The sequence below is a fragment of the Vulpes lagopus genome, chromosome 4 (assembly GCF_018345385.1).
Source record: "Vulpes lagopus strain Blue_001 chromosome 4, ASM1834538v1, whole genome shotgun sequence".
NCBI classification, from domain to species: Eukaryota; Metazoa; Chordata; class Mammalia; order Carnivora; family Canidae; genus Vulpes; species Vulpes lagopus.
Genome location: NC_054827.1, coordinates 67471683 through 67482588, shown reverse-complemented (window position 1 = coordinate 67482588; position 10906 = coordinate 67471683).

Below are 10906 nucleotides of genomic sequence, written 5' to 3'. Positions count from 1 at the left end.
ACCATTACTATTCGTGCTGTTGCTTATTCTTTTTTGAATATTTTACTTATTTATTCATAGAGACACACAGAGAGAGGCAGAGACACAGGCAGAGGGAGATGCAGGCTGCCTGCAGGGAGCCCATGCGGGACTCGATCCCGGGTCCCCGGGGTCACGCCCTGGGCTTAAGGCAGGTGCACAACCGCTGAGCCCCCTGGGCTGCCCCATGCTTTTTGCTTACTTTTGTGTGTGTGTGCTTTTTGCTTATTATTTCACTTCCTGTACCCTCAAGTTCCAACACCCTAAAGAAGTTAGGTGATTCCAAGATGGCAAAGCTGGGTGTTGGTAGTCGGCTAGGCCAGGGCTGTTTTTCTTTCCTAAACTGTCACCTTGGCCATCAGCGAGTTGAACCTGCCAAGGTGGACCCTTGCTCCTGACTGAATTGGAGACCTCGGAAGCGTTTTCTTCTCATGGTGAAGTTATGTATGCTGGTCAGCATTTCATTACTGCTTTTTTGCTTTTATTTTTTATTTTTTTAAGTTTATTTTTTAGTGATCTCTACACCCAGTGTGGGTCTTGAACTCGCTACCCCAAGGTCAAGAGTTGCATGCTCTTGGAGTCATCCGGGCACCCCATCATTACTGCTTTTCTAGACTCACTTGAAATACCCAATCTTTATATTCAAACACGTATTAGATTAATATAAGGAGCGCTTCCTTATTAATCATCTAGAATAAACAATTACAAGTGTATAGTTATCCCAGTCCTTTGGATTCTTGTGACATAAATACCAGGCACCATATTGTTTTATTGATAAATATTTAAGGTTTAGCTTTTTGGAATTATGAACATATATCTGAAATGTAAAGTGGCTCTTAAGAAGAACATAACCATGATATCAGTAGCACAACTAAAATTTTAATAATAATTCTGTAATATCATAGAAGACTCATTCAATATCAAATATGATTGTCTCAAATATTGTTTCATGTATTTTATAATTGAGTTGCTTAAAGTAGGACCTAAACAAAGTCTCCCCATTTCATTTGATGGTCTTTGATCTATAGATTCCCCTATAATTTTTTTCTTGTGATTTATTTAAGAATTACGATTACCTGCCCTGTAGAGTTTCCCATATTCTGAATTTTGTAAATTGTTTCCCTACAATGTCTTTTAGCATGTATTTTTTACAAACTGGAAGTTAAGTCTCCAGGTTATTTAGAGTAAAACAAAATTTTTTTTCATTGGGCAGAAAGAGTTCATAGGTATTATTTGCTTCCTATTATTTTACATTAAGGGGCTTACACTGTATGGTTGTCTATGTCGTGTTACAATTGCTCATTCAGTGTAAATATTAACCTGATAAAATTTATGATAAAATGAATTTTCTCATTAACATTTCAAGCTAATAGTTTTAGCAGCCATTAATGATTATTGCATAGGTCCATTATTTCTTTAGAAGTTGCAAAATGGTCATGTTCTAATTTGATCGTGCTACGTTTATTAACAGAAATTATTCTTTATAGTAAAGAACTTTACCTCAGTAAGTACAATTTATACAGGAAAATTGGATGAATGTGCAATTTTCTCTCATTTCCTAGTTTTAAGAGAAATGAGTTCCCTAGTATCCTTCAGGTTTTTAAATATTTTTATGAACCTATGGATGTTAAAATTTTTGATATACATCAAGTCATTGAAGATATCATCTAAAACATATTTCTATAGTATTTGTTATTTTCATGTGCAAATTGTTTCTTTGGCCAGTGGGAACCCTAAGTGGACTCCTGGGTTCTTTTAACCTGGCTTCTGTAATGAGTGACAGCTTACTTCCTTTCTGGCATAACAAAATGTGTAAAACTCATCTTGTAAATATTCTGCACAGATCTGGAATCAGCCCTCTCTTTAAGGAACACTGATTCCTTTTAGGAAAAAAAGGGAAAAAAAAAAAGGTATTTAGATACCACAGTTCTTTTGGTACTTACGGTGCTTATTGCTAATAGGTTACTGAATATTTCTCTACATGTAATCCTCCCCAAGGGAAATTAAATAGATACAGATCCTATCCAATAGGAGTTTACATTCCAAGGACAAGAATGGTCATTAATATGGATATTAATGCCATAAAGTAATGTTTCCATTTTATTAATCTGCTTGGAAACTTAAAGGTTTCTCCTTAATACCTAGGAGAAAAAGTTAAAACTCTATAACCTAGCGTTTCTACCTTCCTTGATATGGACCCAACATATATTTTTTTGCCATGTGTTCCCAAGAATCTCTTATTTAAACTATTTCCACGATCCATCCAAACTCGTTTATAACTGACTTATGATTTCTTACATCAGTACTTGCTCTCAGGCCACTTTTCCTAACTTATATACTTACCCTTAACCAAATCCAACCCATTTCTCAAAGTCCAGCTCAAGCCCCTCTTGTATTGGGTCTTCTAGATTATTTTTGTCCACACAATTGTTAGTTTATCACCAGTATCCTCTTGTTCTTGCTACTTCAGTGTATATGGCTCTTATCCCAATTGCCAGCACCTGTATTTCTTTGCCTGAGGGCTCTGTCACCAGAGTATACTTTGCCTTCCTGCTCAGTAGATCAGCAATGCTATGTAATTAATACTGCCTGGGAGTAGCCCTAGCTAATGATTGACATGAATCATATAAAATATATAAAATAAATGTATCTTTCACACCCTGGCTAGACTGCTATAGTCTGGTTGCCAGATATCCCCAGTAGAATTAGTTTTTTGTTGTTTTTGTTTGTTGGTTTTGTTTTGGTTTGGTTTTTAAATCCACCTTGAATACTTGATTAATAACTTGCTTTTCTTTCCTAGGCTATCTTCTTCCCCCACTGTTGTTTTCTCTTCTTTAAGCATTGCATGTGAATCTTTGTCTCAGGACTTGCTTCTGGGGCAAACCTAAACTGAGACAAACATTTTTTCCTCTTTTCAGTTCAGAACCTCTATTATATAGTAGTTAGCCTCCTCCCCATAGTTTGGGAGAATCATTAACTATCATTATGTAAATAAATCCCTATTACCACTTATTCTGGGACACATTGTATTCTGTTGTGTCTATGAGAATTAATGTCATTGCAAACCAATGCATGAAATTTGTGGATTGATTGCCTTTGAGTTGAATGATTTGGAGTTTAAATTTGAAACCACAGATTTCTCCTGGTCCATCCATAGCATTGTTTTTTTTTTTTTTTTTTTTTTTTTTTTTACAAAATGGCCTATCCTTCACTATTACCAGCCCTTTAATATTTCATGGATCTTTTGTTATACTTTTTAGTTTTAGCTGCTCTGGAAAGTTAGTTTCTACTTTTTTTTGTGTGCTCTGCAAAAGAATGGTGTGTGTAACACATAGATTATTTTTTCTTAAGATTTTATTTATTCATGAGAAACACAGAGAGAGACAGACAGACAGAGACAGAGGCACAGGCAGAGGGAGAAGCAGGCTCCATGGAGAGAGCCCAATGTGGGACTCGATCCCAGGACTCTGGGACCACACCCTGAGCCAAAGGCTGATGCTCAACCTCTGAGCCACCCAGGCATCCCTAGACTATTTCTTAAGACCGTTATATGCCAGCTGTATCCTGAAAATTTAGTGAAAATCCATCCAGTCATTTTTTTTTCTCTCAACCAGATAGAAACTTGATTTTATAGATAATATAGAAATACAAGTTTATGTAGATTATTTTATTTGGTAATTAGCCTTATATTCTCTGGAGATAGGTCTTATTCACACATTGCTTTAAAATTTTTGTATTAACACTTTATGTATTTTTGCCTTAATTTCTAATAGATTGTATTCTTTTTAAATGAAAAGAGTGATTTTTTTAAAAAAATCAAGTATGATAATAGTTGCTTTTCTTTCACATGTGAGGCACTCAGTAAAGTTGATGGTTGATAGTGATGAGTTATCCTGGGAGCCATGGTTTAACTTGATAAATTAGAGCTGAATTCTTTAAAAGTAAGAGTATGTTTAACTTTACATAGGCTATTGATATAAGATAATTTCATGTGTAGCTATAGTTAGGGACTTTTCTAGTTTACATAGTTTGCTTTGGACTTTGGACAAGCTTTTCCCTCCTTTTAAAATACTCTTCCCTTAGATTTTCCTTTCTTCTTCTTCTTCTTCTTCTTCTTCTTCTTCTTCTTCTTCTTCGTCTAAATGATTTATTTATTTGTTTGAGAGAGTGCAAAGGGGCAGAGGGGGAGGGAGGGAGAGAGAGTAGAGTCTTTTTTTTTTTTTTTTAAACTAGGTTCTTTTTTTTTTTTTTTTTTTTTTAATTTTTATTTATTTATGATAGTCACAGAGAGAGAGAGAGGCAGAGACACAGGCAGAGGGAGAAGCAGGCTCCACGCACCGGGAGCCCGATGTGGGATTCGATCCCCGGTCTCCAGGATCGCGCCCTGGGCCAAAGGCAGGCACCAAACCGCTGCACCACCCAGGGATCCCCGAGAGTAGAGTCTTAAGCAGTCTCCATGCTAATAGTGGAGCCCCACGTGGGGCTTTATCTCAGGACCCTAGGATCATGCCCTGAGCAGAAACCAAGAGTGGATGCTTAACCTACTGCAACCACCCAAATGCCCCTCCCATGGATTTTCTAATTACTGACTCCTTATTGTCTTTCATGTGTCTCTCAAATGTTACCTTTCCAGTGGGTTTCTCTGATCAGCTAGTTCAGTGTGGCTCTCCTACTGATATTTTCTTATTTCTACCATTCTTGTTTTTTTATATTTCTTGTTTCTATATTTATTTATTTCCTAGCTTCACTAGAATGTAAACTACTACATGGGAGGGTCCTCGTTTATCTCATTTTCTTCTGTTTTCTCCAGACCTGGAATTTTGAGTGGCATATAGGAAGCCTTCAGTGAATATTTGTTGATGTTGAATAAATGGTTGTTTTCATATTAAGTATATTTTGATGTTGGTATCATAACTTAGTAATTAGAACTTCTCTCATAACATTAGGCAGGTATGCCTCAGACTTTCCATGGTTATGTTTATTTTTGTGTTTATGGAGTTTAGTCAGGAAGATAACCATCTGGTTGTTTCCTTCAAAGAGCTATTGACTAATGAAATAAAATGGGTAATAAACGATGACATGTTCTATGATGGAGTGTAGACAACGTGGAAAGCACATCGTGGGTACCCAATCGACACTTACTGGACAGGATTAGAAAAGGTACAGTGGAGACTTAAAGTGCTTACCCATGTGCTACTCTTCTCTCTTTCCAGATCTACTAGGAAGAGGATATGGCCCAGCTTTTATTACAGCTAGGCATGGCTTTGTGAATAATTTTAGCCAACACACTGTGGATGGAAGTGGTGCTCTTATGTGCCAAAGTAGTTATAAGACAGTCCAGGTCTTTCTTTATTACCTCGTCATGGGAGTATGGGTCTGGCATGTTAAGATAACCAAGTCACAGGGAGATAGCGCCGGGACTCACCCTCCGGAGGGAGCTGCTATGGATAGCTGCCAGACTCCAACAAACTGTATGAGTGACAAAACTTTTTGGTATGAGCCAAAGAGATTTCAGGGTTTAGTCACTACCTCACCATAACATAGTCTGTTCTAAGCAATACAGAAAACAGTGAGAACACAGTATAGACAACAGTTAGAACACAGTGATGGGGGTAATCTCTGAACTGAGATTTGAAAGGCCAAGGAAAATGAAAGGACAAAATCACTTCCTCAGGGACTCTCCTTCTTGTCGGGATGGAACCTAGTCCCTTAAAAGAGTAGGAGCAAATTTAGAAATAAAAGTAGGTTAGTACTCCAGATTCTAAGGAGATAGTAGAGTTTACTAAGTATCAGATATGTCAGGAAAATGCGCCATAAAATTCTGATATCCAAGGGCCCTGGTAGGCAGAGTGCAGACAGCGCTTTGTCAGCAGTCCCCAACTTGTCTGATTTAAGGCCTGTTGTGCTCACTCTGCTTTTGCAAATACATTTCCCCTTACTGAAAATGACAGCATGTAATAGCAGTTGGCAGAGATGACCAAAATAAAATACTTTCCCCTTTGCGATGCGTACATCCAGAAATGCATTTAATCTTTAAATACACTCATTTATGATTTTTATGGGTAGCAAGCCACTTTTGTCGAGTTTAATGGTAATTTCATCTGTCTTATGATTTTCAAAAACAATTTTCAGAGTTTTTCACTCTTGGAAGTATATGGAAATGACTGTATTTTTCACATAAACATCAATTTAGCTTATGTATTTTATAAAGAATTCCCAAACAGCACTTTATTCTTATTTATAAATCATCTCTCCCCTTTTGCTGTATGAGTTTGTGTTTTATGAAGCAACAACCGTGATATGAGGGGGAGCCTGTCTCATCAGAGGCAGAATTAACATTGCTTTGAAAGAGCAGCATTCTTTCTGTGTACTCCAGTTAATTGATGCAGTAATTTAATCATTGAGCCAATGCTCACATTTCATGTTGAAGTCACTTAAGCTTGATTTTTTAAATTTTTTTTATTTTTCGGAATGTCTAGGCTGATGAGGATTTAAATGGATTTGTAGCATTTAAAAATGTCGTCAAAATTGATTGCAGCATGACACGCGTCAGATTCCGTATTCAGTTTTAGTTTAGTTGTTTTGAAGCCATCAGATGAAAAAAAAAATCTGCATTTAATATTCTGCAACAGGTTCTTCTATCACCATCCCAAAGCCCAGAGGAGCGCAGTATAGTCTTTTAGTTTTAGTCTTCTATTTTTCCTGAGGATATTTTTGACCCTAGATACATTTTCCTTTAAATTTGACTGAGCTGTGATCATGGCTCTGACCTCTAGCCTTGAAAGAAGAGGAGTTATGCCTCTCAGGAGCGATGCCTCAGGCACTTTGCAAGTCCGCTGGCAGGGATTATTTCCCAGGCTGGGAAGCGATGACCTTCTACGGAGAGTGAATGTCTGCAGTGCACGTAAATTCCTTCAGCCGTGATGGAGAGCCTCAGGTTTGTTACCTGCTCTATGAATCAGAGTCCATTCTCTCTCTATGGAGGACGAGTAATTTAGTGCTATATTTAAAGCCACATGTTATGTGCTCACATATCAGTTAATTTATTGTTGGCGGCGAATAGGTTTTGTTTTTGAGCCCCGGATAGGGTTAGTGCAGAAGTAAATCTGGAATTTTGGAATGAAAAACTGAGATGACTTGACTATTCTAGAGGGCACCTTACCTGTTATTTCTAAACCAAGTGCCCCGACAGTGCTCTGTCAGCTGTCTCTAACTCGGATGAGTTCAGTATCCTGGAGAGGATCTTTGTTGCCTCCTAAGCTATCATTACAACAATAATATAATGCTGATTGCCACGATGTTCTCAGAATACATTAAGAAGAGGAATGAAATTTAGAATGATTAATAAACACTTTTTGAGTCCGTGGGATGGCATTTTGTTTTTATTCTCTGAGCTGTCAGTCTGTATCCAGTGAATTTTGAGAGTTCTGAAAAATTACAGGAATATTCCTTCTCTCCCTCTTTTTATTCCAAAAGTACCTATGCACGCGTGAGATTTTTTAAAAAACCTCATGTTTAATATTCTGTGATGAATTTTAACAACAATGTTAAAACACTCTGTAAATTTATTTATCTTTTAAAGTAATCTCTGTGCTGACTGTGAGGCTCGGACTCCCAACCTTGAGATCAGGAGTCGCATGCTCCTACCACCTGAACCAGCCAGGTGCCCCCCAAAAATGCTTGATGTATTTTTAGGTTCTTGCGAAAGATCCTTGAGAATCCATTTCTTGTCACTATGCAGTTTAGTCAGTTTCAATATAAATCTGATTGGCAAAACTGTGGGAAAGCCAGAGTAATTTAGGAGGGGAGCTGTGCCACTGAAGGCCACGTGAAATACTTAGAAAATGCTTTACCCTTTAGAACGCCAGGATAAGGAAGCATTACAAAATGCCACTAGGGATATCTCATATAATATTCCATTTCATCCTAGTTAAAAAAGTTATCTGCTATGGTGAAAACATTTCCGATTTAAATCACATGGAGCTTTTCTGGCAACAGGGCCACCAGTGTGATACTTTTTATGTGGGGCCAAGCACTGTGATCTGAAGTAAAATTTAAACAGTAATTTACATATTCATTCAGAAATAGGCAAGGCATTCTTAAAATGTTGGTGGAGAATAGTACTGCTGGAGGGTGCAACTTAATCAAATCCTATTATCAAATCTTTTCCTTTTCCACAATTTAAACTTAATGGAGATCTGTTGTGCAGACCGTATCTAATTTTGTTAAATGCACCTGTTTAAACTCCCATGGATAAAGCATAACTTACCTAAGTTATATCTCATTATCTGTTCTCTTTGGTTTGGTTTCCAGTTCTTAGCAAAGGATATCTGTGATATATTTGGGCGCAGATTTATTTAAAAGGCCCTGGCCTCTTGAACTTTCCTGGTAAAATGGAGAAAGAAAACGGAAGCAAATACTGTCTTTGTTTTATCACTACTATGATGGCATTGGATAATTAGATTCTGATCTGAGCATCTTAGCTTTCTATCATCCAGTATCTTTCACCGTCACCTTTGCCTTCTCCCTCCCTCTTTCCCTCTCTCCCATCTTATGTGATTAAGGTTTAAATGAACTTCCATGAGAAAAACTAGAATGATATGGTTGGGACAGTGATTATAGTGCTTTTTAAATATTGGTCCTAGTTATGAAATAATTTCATCTTTGAGTTTTAATGATGTCAAATAGGGTAATGGTACATTTTAACGTGATTTGTAAGCCAGTTTTTGAAAAGATATGTGAATTATCTTTGTGGTATTGTGTAAGGCCCAAAATGTAATAAATGGTGTAAGTCTAACTGATTTATAGGTTTATACTCTTTTTTTTTCTTACAAGCAACCCCTGCTTCCTCTTTGGCGTTCCTATTATGCCACCATCATTGTTTGAGATATTCTCACTAGGATTACTACAGTAGCTTCATAACTGTTTTACTTCTCTCAGGGCTCATCTTACAAGATTTAATTTACCCTCTAGAATACAATCAGAGTGACTTTTTAAAGTCCACCTGGGTGGCTCAGTTGGTTGGGTGTCCAACTCTTGGTTTCCTCTCAAGTTGTGATCTCAGGGTCTTGAGATGGAGTGCTCAGTGTGCAGTCTGCTTGAGATTCTCTCCCTCTTCTTCTCCCTTACTCTGTGCCCTTCCCCCAGCTCACGCACTCTCTCTCACTCTCTATCTTTCAAATAAATAAAATCTTAAAAAAAAATCTGATTATTCATTTGCTTAAAATCCTGTGTTACTGTGCATCACTTTGAGGATGATACAGGATATGAGGTTCATTCTTTTTCTTTTACTGCTATACCGCTAATTAAAATTTTAGGAGAACATATACCTACTGTATATTTATTTTCTTTTTTACCAGTCATATACATGTACAAGGCTTAGAATATTAAAATATTATGTCCATTCATAATAGGTTCAAAAATAGAATTTTGAAAAAAAAGGTGGTAAGCATAATCGTAAGAGAAGTTTTAATGTTTTATTCCTGTACTGTTATGTCTTATGCACCCTTGAGTGTATGCACCCAACTTTGAAGAATCCATTACTTCTTTATTTGCTACCTACCCTAGACCCATAGCTAAGTAATTACAGAGGATGTGACATGTCAATTCTATTTCTACTGGTAGAAATATCTACCTCACTCTACCTCCCCACCCACACAGCCTCTTCTAGAGTAATGCCTACTTGATTTTCAAAGCTCAGTTCATGTAGCACCATCCCCAGGAGACTGAGTTATATACCCCATAGTCTGTTTCAAGAGAACTCTGAATGAATGTTTCTTATAACATTTTATAGTATAGGTTTCTTTTTTTTCTTTCACTCAAAGGATTAGGGTCTCCTCTGGGGAAAAACTATTTTGTTCATCTTTTTATCCTTAGAGGCAACCATAATGCCCAGCACATGTGATACCCTCAATAGAAGTTAAATGAATTCACAAATAAATTAAGAATGAAGGTAGGAAGGCAGCCAGAGGGAGAGAGGGAAGAATTAAAATATGTGTGCAAGATGAAACAACGTGTTACTGGTGGATAGAGAATCTTAATCCACATCTCCGTGGTTCCCTGATGGTCAATTGGTAAATATCCAGGGAAGGTAACTTGACATTATTTTTAGGTGAGAAATTCCGATTACATATCACTATCAAATTTAAATGTTGTTGGGGCACCTGGGTGGCTCAGTTGGTTAAGTGTTTGACTCTTGGTTTTGGCTCAGGTCCTGATCAAGAGTTGTTAGATTGAGCCCTGCCTTGGGCTCTGTGCTGAGTGGGAGCCTGCTTAAGATTTTCTCTCTCCCCCTCTTTCCCCTACCCCATCCTCTCAAAAAAAAAAAAACATATATATATATAAATATTGCTATGTAGATATTGTCTGATTTTGTCCAGGTCCTAAATATTCACTTGGATATTTTTTATTCAAAGTTTCATTTTTATCCTTTAGAAAAAAAATACTGTTTTATGTAATGCCGTAGGAACAGCACAGGTATGTAAAATATTCAAGTACTTAAAGTTCCTTTTGAAATGAGTGTGAGCATAGAGTGAATCATAGGAAGCAGGTTATGGATAAGGATAATGTATTTTGATGATATTCAAATTCATGCAGCAAAGACCAAATAAGTCAGAGCAGATTTGCTGGTTCATCAGTTGTGCTTCTTTTGCATCCTTATTAGTAAACTGTAACACATTTTACAAAGACCCATCATTTCCCACAGGGTACAGCTCTAGGTTAAGCCTAAAAAAGCAACTTTCATTATAGATCGTTCATTGAAAGTGGAGTGAAGCAATTATGGTATCTCTCTGAAGAGGTATATTGGCCAAACACTCTACTTTGGAATAGTGCATTATACTGGATTAGTTATTTAATACCTTGACTATTATTGGAACTTGGAAATGTG